The sequence below is a fragment of the Tursiops truncatus genome, chromosome 15 (genome assembly GCF_011762595.2).
Source record: "Tursiops truncatus isolate mTurTru1 chromosome 15, mTurTru1.mat.Y, whole genome shotgun sequence".
NCBI classification, from domain to species: domain Eukaryota; kingdom Metazoa; phylum Chordata; class Mammalia; order Artiodactyla; family Delphinidae; genus Tursiops; species Tursiops truncatus.
In genome coordinates this window covers 34,677,890-34,700,883 of record NC_047048.1, presented here as the reverse complement: position 1 = coordinate 34,700,883, position 22,994 = coordinate 34,677,890, and the positions used below count along the sequence as shown (strand labels likewise).

At 47.3% G+C, this 22,994-nt stretch overlaps 1 protein-coding gene across 1 annotated transcript in view; it reads right to left on the bottom strand.

Annotated features, from left to right (window-relative positions):
* Nucleotides 1–22,654, bottom strand: part of ADCY9 (adenylate cyclase 9) — a 188,863-nt gene extending 166,209 nt beyond the window's left edge. Inside the window, exons 1-2 of the mRNA XM_033839103.2 lie at nucleotides 22,334–22,654; nucleotides 20,619–20,861 (exon numbers count right to left, since the gene is read on the bottom strand). The gene's annotated coding sequence lies outside the window, so the exon portion shown is untranslated. The remainder of the gene's footprint in view (nucleotides 1–20,618; nucleotides 20,862–22,333) is intronic.
* Nucleotides 22,655–22,994: the final 340 nt, after the last annotated feature.

The following is a 22,994-nucleotide window of genomic DNA, read 5'->3' as shown; positions in this document are numbered from 1 at the left end:
ACAGAAAACAGAGTCCAGAAATAGACCTACATATATATGGTCAATTGATTTTCAGCAAAAGTACCAAGATAATTCAATGGGGAAAGAAAAATATTTTCAACAAGTGGGCTAGAGGACTTCCCTAGTGGTGCAGTAGTTAAGAATCCACATGCCAGTGCAGGGGACACGGGTTCCAGCCCTGGTCTGGGAAGAGCTCACATGCCGTGGAGCAACTAAGCCCGTGAGCCACAACTACTGAGCCTACGCTCTAGAGCCCGCAAGCCACAACTACTGAAGCCCGTGTGCCACAACTACTGAAGCCTGCGCGCCTAGAGCCTGTGCGCCACAACAAGAGAAGCCACTGCAGTGAGAGGCCTCGCACCGCAAGGAAGAGTAGCCCCTGCTCGCCACAACTAGAGAAAGTTCACAAACAGCAACGGAAGACCCAACGCAGCCAATAAATAAATATAAATAAATAAATAAAATATATTTAAAGAAAAAAAAACAAGTGGGCTAGAATAACTGTTGGGAAAAAGAAATGAACCACAACTTATTACATTACACCAAAAAATTACGTTGAAATAAATCCTAGACCCAAATGAAAAACTAAAACCATACAGCATCTAAGAGAAAACATAAGAATATCTTCATGACCTTGAAGTAGGCAAATATTTCTTGGGCAAAACACAAAAAGCACTAGCCACAAAAAAATGAGTAAACTGGAATTCATAAAAATGTTTAATTTCCAACACACCAACCCAAATTGCTACAATTAAACAGACTGACAGCACCAAATATTAGTGAGGATATGGAGCAACCAAAACTCTAAAATGTTGTTGATAGGAGTGTGAAACGGTAAAACCACTTTGGAAAAAAGTCTTCCAGTTTCTTATAAAACGAAAAATAGGGCTTCCCTGGTGGCGCAGTGTTTGGGGGTCCGCCTGCTGATGCAGGGGACGTGGGTTCATGCCCCGGTCCGGGAGGATCCCGCATGCCGCGGAGCGGCTGGGCCCGTGAGCCATGGCTGATGGGCCTGCGCGTCCGGAGCCTGTGCTCTGCAACGGGAGAGGCCACAACAGTGAGAGGCCCACGTACAGCAAAAAAAAAAAAAAACGAAAAATAAAACCATAGACTCAGCAACTCCATTTCTAGGTATTTACCTAAGAAAGAGGTAAACATGTGTCCATGAGAAGACTTTTACAAGAATATCCATAGCAGTTTTATCCATAATGCCCAAACTTGGAAATGTCCCAGATGTCCATCTATAAGAAACTATGGGGACTTCCCTGGTGGTGCAGTGATTAAGAATCTGCCTGCCAATGCAGGGGACACGGGTTCAAGCCCTGGTCCAGGAAGATCTCACATGCCATGGAGCAACTAAGCCCATATGCCACAACTACTGAGCCTGCGTGCCACAACTACTAAAGGCCGCACGCCTAGAGCCCGTGCTCCACAAGAGAAGCCACCGCAATGAGAAGCCTGCACACCACAATAAAGAGTAACCCCCGCTCGCTGCAACTAGAGAAAGCCCACACGCAGCAACGAAGACCCAACACAGCCAAAAATAAATAAATAAATATATTTTAAAAAAGAAAAGAAAAAAGAAACTATGGTAAAGTTGCACTACTCAGGAAAAAAATAAAGGCATAATGCACAGTCACAACAATATGGGCAAATCTCAGAAACATTACGCTGAGTGAAAGAAATGGGTACCTAATATATGATTCCAATTATATGAAGTTCTAGAACAGACACAATTAATCTATGTTAGAGAAAAACACAACTGTGGTTGCTTCTGGGGGGCTAATGTAGGAATTGACCAGGAAGTGGCATGAAGATACTTTCTGAGGTGATGGGAATGTTCCATATCTTTTTTTAAAATAACAGCTTTATTGAGATATATTTCATATGCTATATAGCTTACCTTTTTAAAGTGTACAATGCAGTAGTTTTCAGCATATTCACAGAGTTATGCAACTGTCACTACTAACTCCAGAAGAAACCTGATATCCATTAGCACCCCTCCACCCCCTAGCCCACCCCTGAACAATGCATCTACTTTCTCTCTCCATGATTTGCCTATTCTAGACATTTCGTATAAATGGAATCTTACAATACGTGGCCTTTTGATCTTCCTTCCTTCACTCAGCATCACATTTTTAAAGTTCATCCACGTTGCAGCATGAATCAGAACGTCCTTCCTTTTCATGGCTGAGTAATATTCTGTTGTGTGGATGGGCAACATTGTGCTTATCCACTCCTTTATTGTTTCAGGTGACGGACATTTGGGGAAGAGCTTGACTGGAAAAGGCACAAGGGAACTTTCCAGGGTGACATAGTACTTACCTGAGTATATATATTTGTCAAAACTTATTGAACTGCGCACTTAAAATATGTGCATTTTATTGTAAATAAACTATAATTCAAAGAAGAAGGCCCCAGAGAGAAAAGAATAAAGAAAGACAGAAAGAAAGAAAACTGGGAAGGAAGGAGGCAGGAAGAGAGGGAGGAAGAAAGGAAAAAGAAAATATATTCTGGGAGGTAATTCCTCCTTGTTTTAGCCACGACCCTCATGGCTTATTTGAAGGGTGGGAAATCACTGATGTCAACCCCCACTCCCTGCCAGCTTCCCCAGTGGGCTGTAGCAAACTGTGTTCAGTGGGGATCAAGCTGTGCTTGGGATCCCCCCAACGACCCTGTGATTATCTGAGCGTGCTCACCAATCAACTCTTGTTGCCTTCACGGGGCACATTCTACTGCAGAGAAAACCCGTCTTTACTGCACCCAATTTGCAGAGTCTGCTTTGGGCTGGCCCACCCCCGCACAGGCCCCCGCACCCCCTCAATCCCTATTGAGATCATCTGAGTTCTCTGCTCACCAGGCAACTTTGTGAAGCCAAGTCGTCCTCCCAGGGAGATTTTCCTGCTGCAACGGGGAGATGTAACTGGTTAGCCCGGCAGTTCTAGCTCTAATTTAAGTCAATAAATTGACATGAATTTGACATTTTTTAAATATTTTTTTTACACCTGAAAGAAGGCCTGGCAGGCAGGGAAGGTGCCGAGGACTTAGTCACAAATTGCATCAGGACACCCGGGGCAATGAATATTTTGTCTCCTCGTCAAAGGACACTTAGGATTCCGCAGGTTAAAAAAACGGTCAAGCAGTGGGATTTTCTTTAGCTCAACCTGTAGAGCATCTAGTGGTTGTAATGAGACAGGCTGGGACCTGGGACCCTTTGCTGCAGTGCTTGCACCTGGACAAACGTCTCCTGGAGCAACAAAATACAAAGAAACCATAAGACTAAAAATAACTGCGTGCTTGGCAGTTAGGGCAAATTATGGACAAAAGATACACAGAGAAAAAGCCCAACTGCCACTTCTGAAGAGCCAGGAGCAAAAGCAGGGGGTTGGGAGAGAAAGCAGGGTCCTGCGCACGCCCCCTGCACACATCACCAAAGGGGTGGGCAAATCACCTAAGCCTCCCCTCCAGCGGGACCCCTGGACACACCCCACCTTCACTCCATATAAGGAACCAGCTCACGCCACCTCAGGGAGGGAGGGAGCAAGGAAACTTATTGTTTGTTCTTGCTCCCCCGCACGCGCCCCCCCAGCCCCCTGCAGCAGGGGCCCCAATAAAGCCTTGCCTGAATTTCTTGTCTGGCCTCTGATCAACTTCTGTTGATTAAGGAGCCAAGAACCCTGGTCAGTAATAGCAAGACTCTGCCTGCAGGGCTGGACATCTCTGTCCTAATTGTGTTTGGGGGTGCAGGGGTGGGCAGCAGTGTATATGCAGGAAAAAACAACTGGTAAGATAATGCCAAGTGCTGTACCAGTGCAGCGCCGTGAAGTTCAAGTAGCGGAGAGGCCACTTCACACTGTTCTGTCCACACGTGCCATGCACCCAGGCTTGGGATGCGATGGCTAATCAGTGTAGCCCCACCTCCAAGATACTCCCTCCCGTGTTGTCTAGGGGCATAGACTGCCTGGCAAACAAAGAGTTGGGATGCTCTGTGGGAGTCATTACAACAGAGTTATACAATGGAGTTCATCTAGGGCTTCTGCCTGAGAGTGGGGGGGACATTAATGGAAGACAGGCTGGGTCCACGGAGGACGTTCCAGAGAAGCAAGGCTCTTGGAGTAAAGGCGCAGAGGTGGAAACACACACAGACTGCAGGATGCATTGCTTCCCGGTTACACCCTGCATCAAGAGGCCACAAAATCTCCCCAGGGCTTACCTCCAGGAGTGAAACAGAAAGGAAGAGATTCCCGCCCTGAAAACAGCCTGGCTTCTCAAACTGGTTTCTGGCCTGAGCATTCCCCGATGGTTGATATCACAAATGGCAATGAATGAGCCAACCACACTATCATATCCATATGCAAAAACAGCCACATCACTGAAACAGCACTACACACCAGTAGTAACTGGATGACGTTTGGTCCCAAGGGTGAGAAAGTCTGGAGATGAAAAGAAGACGAAGAAGAGAGAAAGGGAAGGAGAGAGGGATGAAGGAGGAAAGGGAGGGGAAAAGGAGACAGAGCTGGAGCAGAGGAGGAATGGGCATCCCCGCTTTGCCCAAGGAGTGCAGGCCAGACTTTCCAAGACACGGAGAGCTTCCTAGGACTCCTGACCCCAGAGAACATGATCTGGGCCACGGCAGTGGAACAGGCTGTGAGGCCTAGGGGATGGAATAGCCCTTCCTGGCCTGGGTATCTAACCCCTCTAAGCCACACACCTTATCCTGGATACATATCAGAGCAGGAGAGCATGAGGAACTATAATAAACACCAAGCGGAAGATTTTGCAAATAATTGTTTTCAATTGTCACTACTTAAGGCCTAAGACTCTGAAGTCTGAGAAGCAACATTTTATTCTCCCTAAGCAATCAGAAACAAATAAGAGGAGAACTCTCTGTACTTGGTAAATCCGCGTGGGTGCGGGCCCACAGGCAGCAGAACATGGCAGAGGGGGTGGGCAAAGGTGCAGGGATCCTCAGCAGAGCTGCAATTCCAGATGGTCCAGGTGTGGGGACTGAGGGGGGCTGCAGCAGAGAAGGCAGAAGGCAAACCAGGAGAGGATCCCGCTCCAAAGAAAGCCACCGGGGCCACACATGGGAAGGGGTGCACATATGCAGCCCAGGTGGACAGAGGCCCTTGGGAGAGACTCCTCCTTAGCAATGAACACCCCGGCTGTTGGCTAGGCTAGATCAGCCATGTGGCGTGTGAGTGGACTGTACAGGCTGGGGAGCTGGGGCCTCTGGCTCTGCTATGAACTGGCCAGGCAACCCTAGGCCAGGCATTTCCTTTCTCAGGACCCATTTCCTCATTCTGAACAGAATGGCAGGTGGAGGGGTAACAGGCTTTTCTGCTGATGTCTAAGACCTACAGAAGCATCACTGTAGGAAGAGAGAGGCTCAACAGCCCTCTACCCCAAACTCTACCAAAATATGTCTCTAGCACTTTCCTCCTTCAACTATTTGCCATTCTCCTCCAGCTTTCTTAGTCCCTTATCTTTCTTCCTGGGCAAGAAAGTAAGCTTGCAAGGGGGCACCCTCCACATTTACCAGGGAAGGCCTGTGGAGTTGGATACATGCAGAGCCATGCCTAGAAAGCTCCTCGTACACATGCAGGTCTGTGACTCATGCCCAAAGGCACTCAGCCTGAGAAAGCCAGGGCCTTGGTGGGCTTTGCTGGCTGCCTGGGGGCTGGCCTCATGCCACGGTGACATGCCCAGGGCTGCCCACCACTTCAGGTGTCTTCTCCTCCAAGGTACCTAAACCTTGACTCTTACCCTCAAAGCCTTGCTCCAGTTAGACTTGCAGGACAAATAGGACGAACCAATGGCATGACTTCAGGCCTCTGAAGACATGTGGGAATCAGGAGGGCACTTTTCCAGGCCCTGTGTAACACAGCTGAGGCCTCTGCCTACCCCATTCTTAAAGAGACTCTCCCCCTCAAACCAGGACATTCTCCCGGGCTGGGGTGTGAGATCCAGAGATACCCCAGGCTGGCTGACTTCTCCCTAACTTTCTATTTCTGCCAAACGTGCAGGCCTGCTTGCCCCTGCAGATGAAATGAAGACGTTTCCCAGGTTGTTGGGTCTTCCTTGGCGGTCCAGTCGTTAAGACTCTGTGCTTGTACTGCAGGGAGCACAAGTTCAATCCCTGGTTAGGGAACTAAGATCCTGTACCACGCGGTGCAGCCAAAAAAATAAAAAGGAAGTTTCCTGGGTTAGAAAAACCTAAGGAAGACTCATAAGACAGAATCAGAAGGAAGGAAGGAAAGGAATTGATTTGGGAAAGTGGAGGGAGGGAGAGGGTGACTGAAATTCTGGGTAGGAATGTAAATTCACCCAAAATTTGTAACATTCACTCTCACTCAGTAGAGTGATGAAGTAGTGACATTTGTTATTATCACTATTACTGTTTTTTTTCCTTTTTTTAATTGAAGTACAGTTGATTTACAACATTGTGTTAATTTCTGCTGTACAGCAAAGTGATTCAGTTATACATCCATTCTTTTTTATATTTTTTTCTATTATGGTTTATCACAGGATATTGAATATAGTTCCCTGCGCTATAGAGTAGGAGCTTGTTGTTTACCCAACCTATATATAATAGTTTGCATCTGCTAACCCCAAACTCCCACTCCATCCCTCCCCCACACACTCCCCTCACTGTTACTGCTTTAGTTCTACTTTCAAAAGGCAACTTTTTAAAAACAGCTTTATTGAGATATACTAGTATGCACAAGATTCACCCATTTAAATTGCACAATTCCATGGTTTTTAGTAGGGTCACAGAGTTGTGAAACCATTACCACTATCTAATTTTAGAATATTTCATCACCCCAAAAAAGAAACCCCATACCCATCACCAGTCACTCCCCATTCTGCCCCTCCCCACTTCCTAGGCTCAGGCAACCACTAATCTACTTTCTGTCTCTGTAGATTTAAAAGCTTGCATTTTGCCCCCTTAGGTACTTTTCCTACAGTCAGGATATGGCATACAACAGATGGCAGTGTTGTCTTAATCAAGATCTCATGACTCATAAAAATGGCCAACAAAGAAAAGATGCTTAAAATCACTGATCGTTAGGGAAATGCAAATCAAAACCACGATGAGATATTACCTCACACCCATTAGGATGGCTACTACCAAAAAAACAGAAAATAACAAATGAGAATGTGGAAAAACTGGAACTCTTGTGCATTGCTGGTGGGAATGTAAAATGGGGCAGCCACTATGAAAAACAGTAAGGCAGTTCCTCAAAAACTTAAAAATAGAATTACCATACTATCCAGAAATTTCACTTCTGGATATATACTCAAAAAACTAAAAGTAGGGTCTTGGAGAGATAATTGCACACCCATGTTCCTAGCAGCATTATTCACAACAGCCAAGAGGTGGAGGCCAACCAAGCGTCCATTGACAGATGAATGGATAAGCAAGTGTGGTATATACACACAATGGAATACTAGTCAGCCTTAAAAAGGAAGGAAATTTTGGCATACACTACAACATGGATAAACCTTGAGGACATAATGCTCAGTGAAATAAGCCACTCACAAAAAGACAAATATATTGTATGATTCCACTTATATGACATACCTAAAGGAGTCAAATTCATAGAGACAGAAAGAAGAAGGGTGGTTGCCAGGGGCTGGGAGAGGGGGAATGGGAGTTAGTATTTAATGGGGACAGAGTTTCAGTTTGGGAGGATGAAATCGTTCTGGGGATGGATAGTGGTGGTGGTTGCACAACAGTATGAATGTACTTGTTAACACTGAACTATACACTTAAAAATGGTTAAGATGGTAAATTTTATGTCATATATATTTTACAATTAAAAACAAAAATATCTTATGACTATATTACTCAGCCATAAAAAAGAATGAAATAATGCCATTTGCAGCAACATGGCTGCACCTAGAGATGAACATACTAAGTAAGTCAGACAGAAAAAGACAAATACCATATATCACTTATATGTGGAATCTAAAATATGATACAAATGAACTTATTTACAAAACAGAAACAGACTCACAGGGCTTCCCTGGTGGCGCAGTGGTTAAGAATCTGCCTGCCAATGCAGGGGACACGGGTTCTAGCCCTGGTCTGGGAAGATCCCACATGCCACGGAGCAACTAAGCCCATGTGCCCCAACTACTGAGCCTGTGCTCTAGAGCCTGTGAGGCACAACTACTGAGCCCACAGGCCACAACTACTGAAGCCCGTGCGCCTAGAGCCCATGCTCCGCAACAAGAGAGGCCACTGCAATGAGAAGCCCGCACACTGCAACTAAAGAGAGCCCACAAGCAGCAAGAAGACCCAAAATGCAGCCAAAAATAAATAAAACAACAAGAACAACAAAAAACCCAATACAAAAAAAAAATAGACTCACAGACATAGAAAACAAACTTATGGTTACCAAAGGGGAAAGGTTGGGGGAGGGATAAATTGGGAATTTGGCATTAACAGACACACTACTATGTATGAAATAGATAAACAACAAGGACCTACTGTATATCACAGGGAACTATATTCAATATCCTGTAATAACCTATAATGGAAAAGAATCTGAAAAAATATATATATGGGGCTTGCCTGGTGGCGCAGTGGTTGAGAGTCCGCCTGCCAATGCAGGGGACACAGGTTCGTGCCCCGGTCCGGGAAGATCCCACATGCCGTGGAGCGGCTGGGCCCGTGAGCCATGGCCGCTGAGCCTGCGCGTCCGGAGCCTGTGCTCCGCATCGGGAGAGGCCACAACAGTGAGAGGCCCGCATACAGCAAAAAATAAATAAATAAATAAAAACTCGCATGACTGATACCAAAAGGCTTAGGCCAGGGATGCCTTTCTTGTGACACACAAAAGCCTACTTTTCTTCCTTTTAAAAATAAAATATAACGTTTTATTACACAGCTAAACATAGGCAACGTTAGCAAACATTTTTAAAATGTTATTCACAGAGTGTGCTTTTTAAAAAACACTCAAGCACAATTTGTTCCTTTCTCATTAATCCTAAACTATTAGCACAGGCTTAATAATTTTGTAAGATTGCATTGACTGAATCCTTGTATACAAAGAAGGATGACAAGCACACACCACGCGTTAATTCATGTACGCTTCTTTCTGATACTAAGAAGCAGATCCGACTACTGATCCCATTTCACAGTAGCAAAACTGAGGCTCAGAGATACTAAAGAACTTGCCCAGAGACCCAATCGAGTCTTCTGTACCCAAGATGAGTACTAAGTGTTATTTCTATTAAAGGACAATCGTTCACAAGAAGCATGAAAACATCTACTCTCTCATCAGTTAGGAGCCTGTTTAAACAAATCCACCCCAAAAACCTTTTTCTTAGAAATTGTCTACCAGTAGCTTACCAATTACCTTCCAAGAATATTTTTTTAAAAGCCTGCCTCCCTTACAAGAAAAACCTTCAAAACATTCAGTCAAGCATTCTTTTTTTTTTTAAATGGAATGAGGTTTGGGAGCAAATGCGTATGATGATGTCTTTGCTAAGTCCCACATCTTTCAAGTCCTCTACTGGGAAGTTGGCAGCCCATGAAGAGCTGAGGACTGAAAACAAGCCAGATTCAGGTCTTTTATGCAGTTCCTTCCGTCACTCAATCTCCATCACCTCCACCGTCTCTACACAATGTCTCTAGTTCATTGTGAAACATGAAAACCATTCCGGTAAAAACGAAATGTTGACCATCTGTCTGGTTTGGCAGGAGAGACATTCGGAGGAAGCCCCTTTTGATGAAGCTGGCCCCTTCCATAGGCCAGGCTTCCAACATCCGGGGTTTGTGTACTGTGAACCCAACTGGTCTCTGTTGTTTGGACTAAGGGCGGTTCTCCAGAACGTATTTGGAATTAGGAGTAACAGATCCTCATTGAGTCTTGGCTGGCCTCTTGAGTGGAGGGAACTATATTTGAACAGATCGGGATGGCCCTTTTCTGCCTCACGCATGGGTTGGAGGCAGGGACGGCCAACCTGCCACCTTGCACACCGAGATGCTGCCTCGCTTCTTGATGGCCAGCCAGCCCCTGGGTCAAGTCCCTTCCTGAGACCCAGTCTGCTCCTGTCCTTCAATCTCATGTGATATCTCTGAATCTTTCAAAGAAATTCTACTCTTTGCTGTAAACTAACTCCAGCTGATTTCCGTGCATGTGATAACAGAAACCTAATACGATAGTAGACTCATTTCCTCACAATTTGTATCATCACTGGGCTTATTTTTTCCTACATTGTCAGATTCAAAGAAGAGAAAGGCATCTCCAGCCCAGAGTTACTTACCTGCCTGAAGAGGAAAGCTCTGCACACCATGAGGACCAAAAACAGGCCCCCATCTTCCTAGGCGCCGCTAGAAAACATGCAATAACTGAACATGAAACAGAGTCGTGGTTGCCAGAAAGAGGTAAAATAATGTTAGATAAACTACACAATGACATTTAAATGCATTCAACTTTAATACTGCGGTTATCTGCAAAAACGAAAACAAAGCAAGTCAAGTTCCTTGGTAAAAAAACAAAAACAGGACTTTTTAAAGAAAAGTTAGGGTGGGGCCAAGGAAAGGACACCAACTGGGAGGCAGAAGAAACCTAAGGGGAAAACTATCCTGCACACATGCCCCTGAGACTGGGCAGGAAGGGACGGCCCCTATCCATCCATCCATACGCCTAGGGCAGGGAAGGAAAGCTAAAAAATCCTTAGTCTTGGGACTTCCCTGGTGGCGCAGTGGTTAAGAATCCGCCTGCCAGGGCTTCCCTGGTGGCGCAGTGGTTGAGAGTCCGCCTGCCGATGCAGGGGACACGGGTTCGTGCCCCGGTCCGGGAAGATCCCACATGCCGCGGAGCAGCTGAGCCCGTGAGCCATGGCCACTGAGCCTGCGCGTCCGGAGCCTGTGCAACGGGAGAGGCCACAACAGTGAGAGGCCCGCGTACCGCAAAAAAAAAAAAAAAAAAATTCCACCTGCCAATGCAGGGGACACGGGTTTGATCCCTGGTCTGGAAAGATCCCACATGCCACAGAGCAACTAAGCTGGTGCGCCACAACTACTAAGCCCGCGTGCCTAGAGCCTGTGCTCCACAACAAAGAGAAGCCACCTCAATGAGAAGCCTGCACATCACAATGAAGAATAGCCCCCGCTCACTATCAACTAGAGAAAGCCCGTACACAGCAATGAAGACTATCAACTAGAGAAAGCTTGTGCGCAGCAATGAAGACCCAACGCAGCCAAAAATAAATTTTTTTTTAATCCTTAGTCTTTTTTTTTAATTGAAGTATAGTTGATTTACAGTGTTGTGTTAGTTTCAGGTGTACAGCAAAGTGACTCAGTTATACTATGTAACTTTTTTCAGATTCTTTTCCATTATTGGTTATTACAAGATATTGAATATAGTTCCCTGTGCTATACAGTAGGTCCTTGTTGTTTATCTATTTTATATATAGTAGTACCTGTTAATCCCAAAGTCCTAATTTATCCCTCCCCCACCCCCTTTATACTTTGGTAACTGTAAGTTCGTTTTCTCTGTCTGTGAGTCTGTTTCTATCTTGTAAATAAGTTCATTTGTATCATTATTTTAGGTTCCACATATAAGTGATAACCTGTGATATTTGTCTTTCTCTGTCTGACTTACTTCACATAGGATGATCACCTCATAGTCTTAATTAGAGAGGGAAGAGGACAGAGAGTCATGCTCTCAGATGAAGGTAGCACTCCCTCCCTCGGTTCAGACCAGAGGGCTCACGTCCATGAACAAACCAGGCTCGTTCAGACCTCCACATCTGTGCTTAGCTCTCTCCCTGCCCAGGAGGCCTTCCCTTCCCCTGTCTACTTAACCCAACCCTGGTCATCCTCGAATGCCCTGAAGTAGAGGCCCCTCCTCCCCGTCACCTGCCGTGTCACCGCCAGCCCTTCCAGATGTCCCCCTTGACCAAACTCCCAGGGCACAGAGCCATGGCTGGCACAGCCCTCAGAGAAAACATCCGACTTAGTCACACCTTCCATTAAAGTTCTTAATTACAAGCATTTCTTTGAGTGTGTTAGTACTGTTGAGATTGTAAGTCTCCCAAAACAGGGCAAGGACAAAACCACAGAGAAGTCTCATCCTGCTGTGAGTGGTAGAGTCCCATCAGTGTGGAGAAAGCCGGGTGAAGAGGCAACTCAGCAGCACTGACATATGCACGACCTAATACTCCAGGCCACGTTCACAGAGAGGGGTCTTACACAGATCCCGTATTTTCCATCAAAGTGCCTTTGTAATCATCATCCATTGGAAACAGAATGGGGAAAGAAAGACAGGGAAGCAAAAATATGAGTTACCATTATCTAATTTATCAGAAATGGTCCAGAGGAGTACCAGGGGCAGGCACTGTGATTTCCCCCAGTCAGTGTACCAATTTCACAGCAGGACCCATCTGTGTGATCTCTGCGTCAGAGCCCAAAAGAGTCAGGCCAGCCTGAACACCAAGGCTGCCCAGACACTTGGCAAAGAAGGGTTCCTGTAATCAGCACTGATGTTACCATTGGCTGGTGGTGATTCCTACCCCCTCTCCCTCCCCTGCTTGAACCTCACACCTGCAGGGTTCTCAGCTATTTATAGGCCTTAAAACAGTTACCACGCATCAAGACTGGTGGCCCTGCACCCTCCTTATTGAAAGAACCAGCTTCTCTGAAGGCAAGTGGTATGGATTTACAGAGCCTGGGGATCCTGAATATTTGAAATCCACACAGAAATCAGTGTCGTTCCTCCACACCACTGAATTAGCCCTTAGGTATACTTCTATTAATGATGCCACCATCCTCCCCACTCCCCTAAACTCAGATTCTTCTCTTTCTTTTGCCCCACAGCAAATCAGATGCCAAGAGCTTTGCACTTTATCTCCCCAAAATCTGTTGCATTACCCTCCTCCTCTTTCTCAAGATGGTAGAGTGGGAAGAGGAGGCTTTGGAATTAGACGGAGCTGCCACTGAGTAGCTGTGCCTTTTTTTTTTTTTTTAAGCTTCAGCGTTCACACTAATAAAATGAGGATAATGGTAACAATGCCTACTATACAGCTGTGATATGAGGAGGGGGATGACACTTGTGACAATGCCTGGTACACCATTTGCCAAAGAACAAGTTCTTCCCACACCTTAGCTTCCTTCATCTCTTCCATCACTATCACCAAGGCCTGAGGTCAGCCCCTCAGTACTTCCTTTCTACTAACATATCTGTGGTTGGCAGAATCTTAAAATCCCCTGCTCCCACATTATTTCCCACATTAACCCTCAGGATGGTGATTATGTTAGCACATGACAAGGGGCATTCTGCAGATGTAATTACGGTTACTAATCAGTTGACTTTGAACTAATCCAAAGGAAACTATCCAAGTGGGCCTGACCCAATCACATGAGTCCTTTAAAAGCACAGGGTTTTCTCCAGCTGGTAGCAGAAGAGGAAGTCACAGATTCCTAACACCAGGGGGATTTGAGGCACTGCTGCTAGACTGAAGACGGGAGGGAGAGGGTCACATGGAAAAGGTAAGAGGGTGGCCTCTAGGAGCTGAGAGTGACCCCCAGCTGACAGCCAGCAAGTCCTGCCTGGACTTGTAGGCACTGTTTTAAGTTGCGACATTTGTGGTTTTTTTGTTAGGCAGAAACAGAAAACTTATACAATCACCTAATTGGAGCCAGAAAAGGAGAGAAGACATTTTGAGGGGAGAAATGAATCTCAGTGATCGACTTTGTCGTCTTTGAGGACCCCCCACTCTGCCCTCCCATGTCAGAGACTGTCCACCACACCCTGGCCCCGGGCACACACTGCCTGCCAGTGGGGAGCCTCTGCTCCTCTCAGGCTATCTCATCTTCTCAACTGTAGGCTGAGTGCTTCCAACACAGAAGCCACAACCAGACCTTTTTCATATTCCCCGAAGCACCCAGTACAGGGCCAAGCATACAATAAATACTCACAAATATGTTTGGATTAAGCCGATTTCTTTCAGCTCCAGTGACCAGCAGGGCCGACGAAGGGATCCAAAACCTAGCCAGCCACAGGTACCCAGAGAGTCCCTCCCAGGAGACTCTGGTCTCACAGCCTCCTGGGATTAACAAAGCGCCAAGATGGGGATACCCGTTTCTGCACCTTGACCTTTCAGTATCACTGGCCAGTCACATTTTCAGGCATGAGTCAGGCTACCATTTCTCTGAATCATAGTCTGGTGTGTGTGTGTTTGTGTGTGTGTGTGTGTATGTGTGTGTGTGTGTGTGTGTGTGTGCACGTGCGTGCGTGCGTGTGTGTGTGTGTGTGTGTGTTAAAGTTTACCTACACCTGGAATTTGCAAACACAAAGGAAGTGAGAATAAAGAGGGTGAGAGATCTCACAAAATGCACCGCCTGTATCTTGTTCAACAACAGGTTTATTCTAGATGCCCACCATGTCTGGGCAAAACGGTGCACCTCAGATCGGGACTTGAACCCACGGTCTTTTAATCAGAATCACTCATCTGGTATCTGGACTTACTGAGGCTCAGGTTCTTTGTGTCTCAGCGCAGAGGGAATTCAGCAAGAGGCAAAGTGATAAGCAAGAAGTAGATCTATTAATATAGGACGCTTGTAAGAGATGCAAGTGGGGAGGTGAGGGAGCTCTGCCCTGAGGATTCAGTGGGCTACAATTTTATAGTCAAGGGAAAGAGGGTGGAGAAAAGACCACCTTCCTTTGGGTAGACATGAGGCTTACATCACTAGTTCCTCCTCTGTATCAGGCAGGAGGGTGTCTGACCCTATAAGGTCAAACTAGGATTATTATTATTATAGCACTTATTCAAATCAGTAGAAGGATGGTGACATTTTTCTTCCACTTAATGGCCTAGGACAATCTCGTGCTTTTATTTATGGCTTTATAGTTAAGCAAGCCTGCCTGTTCCACGATGTTCCAATAGCTTTCTTGAGTGATCATTAACTTACAGTGGTCTTCCAAAGTTTCCTAGGTTCCCCTCTCTATCTATAGTCCCCTACTGGGACTTCTACAACTACCTGTAAACTCTCCTATTCTATCCTTATCACTGGTACCAAGCTAAGAAAGACCCTGGAGACAGAGAACCAAATCAGAGTGGCCCCAACCCTTGAACTTGAATCCAAGTCTCCCCTGAACACAGTGGTCACGGCAGAGTCTTTGACAGTTTGGAAACCAGGAGACTGAATTTCTTCACGTCATTAAAACGAGTGACAGCAGACTCGACTCAGGTCTTCTCCAGGCAGGCAGTGCGTGGGGTCCCTGCTGCATTCTACCCGCCCCTGTGACTCTGGGCCCGCCTTCTCTGCCCCACCCTGGACTCCAATCACAGGCCAGTATGATGTCACTGTCTAAACTTACAACCATCTTGGCAAATTTTATCTAGGGCCCTCAAGCACAGATTAAAAAGTAAATCCATAGCATTTGAACAGACCTTTACAGTTTACAAGGCACTGTCATGTTCATTGTCTCATTTGACCCTCCCAGGAGCCCTAGAAAGTGGGTGGGGTAAAGATTATTATCTCCACTTTATAGATGAGGAAACTGAGGCTCAGAGAGTTGAAGTGATTTACCCAAGGTCACCTGGTTTAGAAGACAAAAAAACATGTTCTTCCCTCTCTACCACCTTGGATCTAGTCTTTGGGCCTAAATGGGAACTCAAAGGGAGACTGCCTAAGCTCTTCCCAGCTGGCCTTAGTGGCTGCTGATTTGAGAATTTTGTTACCGAAAGAATGAAAGAGAAGTTAGGGTCAGGAGTAAGAGGAGAATACAAGGATGCCTGATATTCCAGTAACACTTTATATTTTTCAAAGAACTCACATATTTCTTACCTCACTTGGATCAAAGAAAAATCCCATAAAGGTTTATAAAGCAAGTATATTGTCACCAGAGATTGGCTCAGAACTAATCCCTAACACTTCTGATTCCAAGACTCTTTCCATAACCTAAGGGAGGGCATTCTTGACACTCATACCCTGCTTTTGTCCCTTTGGTCCTGAGGGTCAAGACTGAGAGACAATTGGACACCCTTCTCTTGTATATCCACCCAAGTCCAACCTATAATGACCTTTCTTTCTTTCTCTTTTTTTTTTTTTTTTGGTCATGCCCACGCATTTTGCGGGATCTTAGTTCCCTGACCAGGGATCAAACCCAGGCCCCCTGCAGTGGAAGCATGGAGTCCTAACCACTGGGAATTCCCTATAATGACCTTTCATCTCGCTGTTCCTCTGCCAGAAGTTGTCCTCGGAAAGCAGGCACCTCCCCATACTGGTTTTAGGATTACTTTTACACAACTGATTTTATATAACTGATACACCAGGAAGAACGTTACCTATCAAACTGCTGTCCATTCACTGAACAGATGTTTTTGAGCAGGGCACCACTCTGGGCTAGTCCCTGGCAGTTAAGAGAAATGAACCAGACACGTTCCCTGCTAATGAGAAGCTCACAACCTAGTGGAAGTGAAGAAAACACAAATATGTGACCAGATACGTGACATTCACGAACATATAAAAAGACGGGGTAAATGTCACAACAGAATTATCAGCAAAGGGCTGTGGAGGATCAGCGACTGTTAAGAAGGAAAGTGTCTTGGGACTTCCCTGGTGGCACAGTGGATAAGACTCCATGCTCCCAATGCAGGGGGCCTGGGTTCAATCCCTGGGCAGAGAACTACATCCTACATGCACGCCACAACGAAGAGTTCGCATGCCGCCACTAAGGAGCCCAGGTGCTGCAACTAAGGAGCCCGCCTGCCGCAACTAAAACCCGGTGCAACCAAATAAATAAATTTTTTTTTTAAAAAAAGGAAAGTGTCTTCCTGAAAAAGAAAAAAAAAAAACAGCATTTGGGCTGGGCCTTGAAGGGTCAATGGAGAATGTGGAGAAGCAGACAGGTGCAGACTACAGAAACATTGTAAACATTTGGGAAACAGGGACGAAGCCCGTGTAAGAGCACCTTGAAGTCTGCTCAGCCCCCAATCTTACCCTGAGGCTGGTTGCGATCCAGCTTAGGCCTTCAGCTAGATCTAGGCTGGATCTTGCCCCCAATTTGAGAGAACCCAAGAGACCCAGACCATCCGCTTCTTACTTTCTCAGGTTCTATGGTATCTGTGGCACGTCCCACCCAATCTTAACCGCCCTCTTAACCACTCACCTTTTCTGTCTGTTTTGTCTGTTTTGCTTTCCCAACTAGACTAAAACACCAGATTCCTTGGGAACACAGTCAGGGGGCGTCTGTATCCTATCCCAGCCAGCGTGAGGCTGGGCACACCGTAAGTACCAGAAACCTCTTTGTTGACTGGTTGCTGTAGGCCCAAGAATCATGAGATGACAGTTTCACAGATAAGGCGAACAAGAAAGGGTAGCAATGTGTAACCCTCACCTGGGATAACAGTGAAGCGATTAGGAGAAGACATGTACCTCTGGTTTTAGGGTTACCTTTTATAGAACTGAGCTGAATTTAAATCAAGGGGTTCAGACTTGCTGGGTCATTCTGTGGGACTGCCCTGCATTTCCTGTATTTCACTTCTGCTCTCTGACCAAGTCCCAAGGTTCCTTTAATCTGTTTTTCTAGTTCCTGCTTGTCAACATCTTCCAATGAGACATTGTGTCTCATCCTTCCTCTTGGAAAGAATAATGGGAAGGACAGCAGAGTTGTCACTGCCAGTCTGGAGACCCATGGTCCAAAGCCAGAGGAGAGAGCACAGTCAGGGCCGGATGGAGGTGGGAGTGGAAAGGACCCCAAGACAGAGTACAGCTTTCTACTGGGTGGACAAAACTGACAAACAGGCACACTGGATAGGGTCAAAATCCAAACAGGTCCCCATGGGGGAATGGGGCAGCTCATGCTCCAACTCCCTAGGAGATGGTCAATCAAGGTAACCAAGTAGGAACAGGGTGGGAGGGGCAGGTGCAAAAAGGACCAAAGGCCCAGGTGGTGAGTTTAGGGATTATCTAGTCCAACCTTCTTCTCTAATCCCACAGTTGAGGTCCTCAAACATTCCCTCCTGTGCCAGTCTAACCCATTTCCACCCAGTGTCTCTCTTCATCTTTGATGCTTCCAATCCATCCTCCACATTGCTGCCAGAGTGGTCTTTCTGCAACACAGTCGGTTCAAGTTGTCCCTCTACCTTCAGGATAAGGTCCAAAGTCCGTACAGCCTAAGAAGGCCCTTCTCTGCTAAACACAGATAGACCTTCACGTATAATCTCCTGTCTTTACCCTACTCCTCTCCACCTTCCACTGACCTCATTCCACAGACAAAATACTGCACGACATTCCCCAAAGATGCAGTAGACTTACTCCCATCTGCCAGGAGAATTCCAATTTCAAGTGTCACCTCTTCAGTTAAATCTCCCCTCACGTCCCCTAGGAAGGATAAGTGAGTTTCTCTTCTATGCTCCAAAAACACCTCTGTACAGCATTTATTACCGTGATTTGTACTGATTTACAGAGACAGAGACCATCCGGATAGGGATGGGTTTTGACTTCTCACAGCCCTCCTTGCCCTTAGTTAGCATGATAGGAGCAGGTGGTCAAAAAAATGTTGACTTATAAAGAATGAACCCCTTTCCTTTATAAACACACAGTGAGCTCCTGGCAGAGCCCAATTAAAATCTAGGTTGTTGATGCCTAGATCAGGCCTCTCCTTCCTAGGTTGCCTCTTCTACCTGTTTTCCATGCCTATCCCATTGGATGCTCCTCACTGACCTGGACTTTGAAGCACTGGGACAGTGACAGACATTGGCAGAAGCAGGGACCCAAGCTGTCATCTTAAGGAGAGCCTTCTGTGCTCCTCCTAGGGAACTGTTTTGATGCCGAGGGGCTTTGAACCAAGCTGTAGGTGGTGACAGAGCAGGTTAGTCATCCCAGCCCATGGCCGTTCTCTGCTCAAGGGCCCCAGCACCTGTCACCTGTCTGTCTTGGGTGATACGGGAAATGGTGCTCTGAGTCAACTCTGGTCCCAGGGAGGGAGGGCTGTCACTGTGGCCAAGGTCTCCCCCACCCCTGGTGGTGAAAGCAGGAGTGATGGCCTCTACCTATCGGAGCAAACATAAAGGGACTCAGGGAGCACAGGGAATGGCCTCAGAAAAGCTGCAACCCGTGATAAAGGTCAAGGGACTCAGCTCACCACTCTTTGGGCCCCATCTGGAGAGACAGATGTGTAGGGCTTTCCACCTAAGCAGCTTGTCCTCCACTGCCTGTCCTCATTGGTGTGTCTTCATTTCCCCAAATTCAAGGCTCCCCGAGGAAAACACAAGGCATCCTCCACCACCCATCCCCCAGACTCATTTATTTTATAGCTGAATCTTGTTTCAAGCAAACTTAGCATGTAAAGTAGCGGGATAAACCTTCACTTAACTCTTTTCACCACAAAAAGCTCCTCAGATGCATTCATTCACTGGTGGCTTACTGCATATAAGGATAATCTCTGCCCCCAGCAAAGAAAATAAGTTGCATATCCAAGTTAGGGCACATACAGGAAACAATGCGATAAATCCTCTAGGGGAGGCTCACCAAGGTGAGTTTAGGAATCTGGAGGTGAATGAGTTTGAAGGAAGTGGCATATGAGCTGGGCTTTAGAGAACAGGTTGGATGTGCCATTCAGAAATAGGTAGAACGGCCCTCCAGACGGAGGAGGCATCATCAGCAAAGGACTGGAGGCGGATCCACGGACTATGGATGGAATCAAATGTGAGACAGATCCACGCAGAAACCCACAAGCGTGGGCTGAAACAGTGCATTCAACATGCCCAAGCCCCAGGGTCGCAGGCTATGGCACCCAGAGAAGGCTCTGGACAGCCAAAGTGCAAGAGGAACGCAAATACTGCAGCAGCAGGGTTTATCCTGGGTGAGGAGTGGGCCAGGATGAGCCTGGGAATTAGACCACAGTTCAAATGCCAGCTCTACCCTTAAGAGCTGTGTGTTCTTGGACACGTTACCTAACCAAAGTCTTGCTTTTGTGCAAGGTCCCTCCCTAATACTTCCTACCGAGTAGATCACGGTGAAATGAAATGAGATCATGGCTAGGAAGCACCTGGCAGCGTCGGGCACACAGCAGGTGCTCAATATAGGTCAGGTTCCTTCTCCACGCTTGAGGTGTTGGGAAGATGAACAGCAAATGAAAGACTCTGGGGGACCCTTGAGGAAGGAAGAGGCCAATAAAAGAGGATTCTGAAGGAAGGGGGTGCTGAAGGAAGAGGAAGCAGGGAGGAAAGAGCCCAGTGCCTCTGAGCTGAGGTTTCTGCTCCATAGCAGGCCATTTTAGGGGTGCTGGTAAAATGCTCCCGGCCACACTGGTCTTTGGTTCATCCCTGAAGAACCCTGTGTTCCAGGAACAGCACAGCGATGCAGTGAGCAGAACGGAGCTTGTGGGTGGAGCGCAGGATTTGAGCAGGGAAGAGAGGCAGCACCTGGGCCCCTGCCCAGATGGTGGGGGGACCAGAAATCAGGAGGTGGGGAAGGCTGGCTGCAGAAAGAGAAATGTTTTTAACTCCAAAGATATCCTCTACTAGGAAAGGCAAAATGTCCAAGGTTTGGGGGTGGGTTTTTTTTCAGATCTATATACCTACTCTTTTAACTTGAATAACCTGGCTTATCACAAAGCGGCAGGAGAGACACCAACAGGCTCGGGACTCACCTCTGCAGACAGCCTCCAGTCCCTCCAGCTGCACCCCAGCCCCAGAGAGAAGAGGCACAGCTAAGGATCTTCAGGGTGATTCTCCATCAAATCCAGCCTCTATGTGCTCCTCTTTCATCTATTCATCCCACCAACATCCATAGAGGGACTACTATACACAAGATAAGATCCTGGAGAGGCAGATGTCAGCTTAGTTGTCCACATCTCCATCCCTCGAGTTGTTTCTCTAGTCAGTTTCTTTATCTGTCAAATGGAGAAAATGGATTTATGGCAAGATGCAATGAGATAATGAACATACCTGGCATAGAGTAAGCGCTCAAGAAATGTAAACTATTGTTATACTGGTAGAAGCAAGATTGCATGTTATGCTGGTTATCTTTCATTTGTTTCCCCCCGCCTCAGCCCTGTACATTCTACATCTTTTTCCACCCTGTGCAGTGGCCTAGAATTGCTCTGTATGGACTAATCAAGACTCCCTTGCCCCTGACTTCCCATTGGGTTTGGTGCATGGGGAGCGAGATTAGAGGGAGGGAGAAATTGAAGACAAGGCTTTTATTCCCCCAACTCCCTTCCTGAGCCCCTTGACCCAAAGTCCCAGCTCTAGGAAAATGACCTTCCACACAGCCTCCATGCCTCCAGGCATACAGGTGGTAAGACCCCACTGTGACTAGCCCCAGAATATTTCACTCTCCATAGTTGTTTCCCTACACTCTGCCTCAAATTATGCAATTGAAATATGCCGTCTGTTTCCTACTGGCCCCTGACATACAGGGTGAAGGAGTGTGGGAAAAGGCCTGGGGATCAGGAGACCTGGATTTGAGTCCCATCTCTCCTCCTCACTGGCTCTGTGACCCTAAGTCAGTTTCTCCTTCCCTAGTCCTCAGCTTCCTTATTTGTAAAAAGAATAGCTCTTTTGTCCTACAGTTCCCCACCACCACTGGGCATTCTGTGAAGTTAAACCCAGGAAAGGGATGCATATAAGGAAGTAGAGCTGCCTTGGGCAGAGGGCAGGTGAGGCAGCTAAGCCACACACCAAGGCATTCTTCCCCAGGAATCACCTAACCCCTTTCCAAGGACTTTCCTTTTCCTCTCAGGCCATCAGGGTACCAGATACCCAGATGATCTCCGCTCCAAAGCAACAGCAAAGAAAACTCAGGGAATTAAAAGAAATTCCCTTTACTTTCAGTAAGCCAACCCTGGTTTAGCCACAGAGGTCCCTTCCCAATTTCTAGTGTGCACAGGGGTCCAAGCATAGAAGCCAGTAAACACCTGATGCCTACAGGGCTGCAAAAGAAGGGGCATCTGGGGCAGAGGGACCTAAACCAGCATCCTGTCTGAAGACCCTGGATAGAGATCCCTGTCGCTGGGCATGCATCAAGTAAAGGCTAATGACCACTTGATGAGGTATTACAGAATCTCTGAAGTCCTTTTTAGCTCCTGAAATTAGTGACTCAGGAAAACCCAGGAGCCACAAGAAAGACATTCTAATAATATCACCCTCCATGGCCCCCTAATCTGAAGTTTCATTTGCCCTAAGTGCTTTCCCACCTGCGGTCACCCAGAAATAGAAGAAAGTGAGCAAGGTAAGGCTGGGTTTCTGTCCCAAAGGACAGGAAGAGAGGGCAATGTGGATTCTAGCTTTACAAGCTTCTCTGAATTTCTGGCGGGGGGAGGGAAGTGGAATAACCTCCTAAAATTATCAGTTCCTGTTTTACCTGAGGTTTGACCGCAGGTGAAAACCACAACATAGTAACTGCCAGCACCAATTTGCCTTTGACGTTCTTCACGTCCCCCAAATGCCTCCAGAAATCTGTGGCTTCACCCCATAACTCTGAGCAAGTTCAAGGCCTTTCCCGACCCCAAATGAAAACTTCTGAGCCCCTCCGGGCTTCCAGCGGTCGGACCGCGCAGAGACGGCTGGGTGGACGAGCCTACCCCGCAGCCAGGCCCAAGGTCGGCCTCCGCTCAAAAGACAGTAAAGGCCGACAGAGCGAAGCTCCTGCGCCCCGCGGGGAGGAGACCCCGCTGCCCACCCCGGTCCGCCACCGGCGCTGAATCACCGCCCGCCCCGGCTCAGCCGAGCCCGCGTCCCCAGGAAGCGCCGCCGAGCGCCTGCGCATGCGTGATCCCGGGAGCGTTGTCGGGAGCTCGCAGCCCTGGAGGAGGCGGGGCCCGACCGCGGGCACGAGCGGAGGCGCGTGCGCAGGGCGCGCTCCCGTGACCGAGGCTCAGCCGGAGCGAGGTTCAGCCGGAGCCGGGCTTCGTGGCCGGGGGTAGTACTTCCGTAGGGTCGCGGTGAGGAGCCTTTCGGGGATAACAATTTGCGAGTCAAGAGCCGGGCTTGAGGGGCGAGGCCAAGTTCCGGCTCCGGGAAAC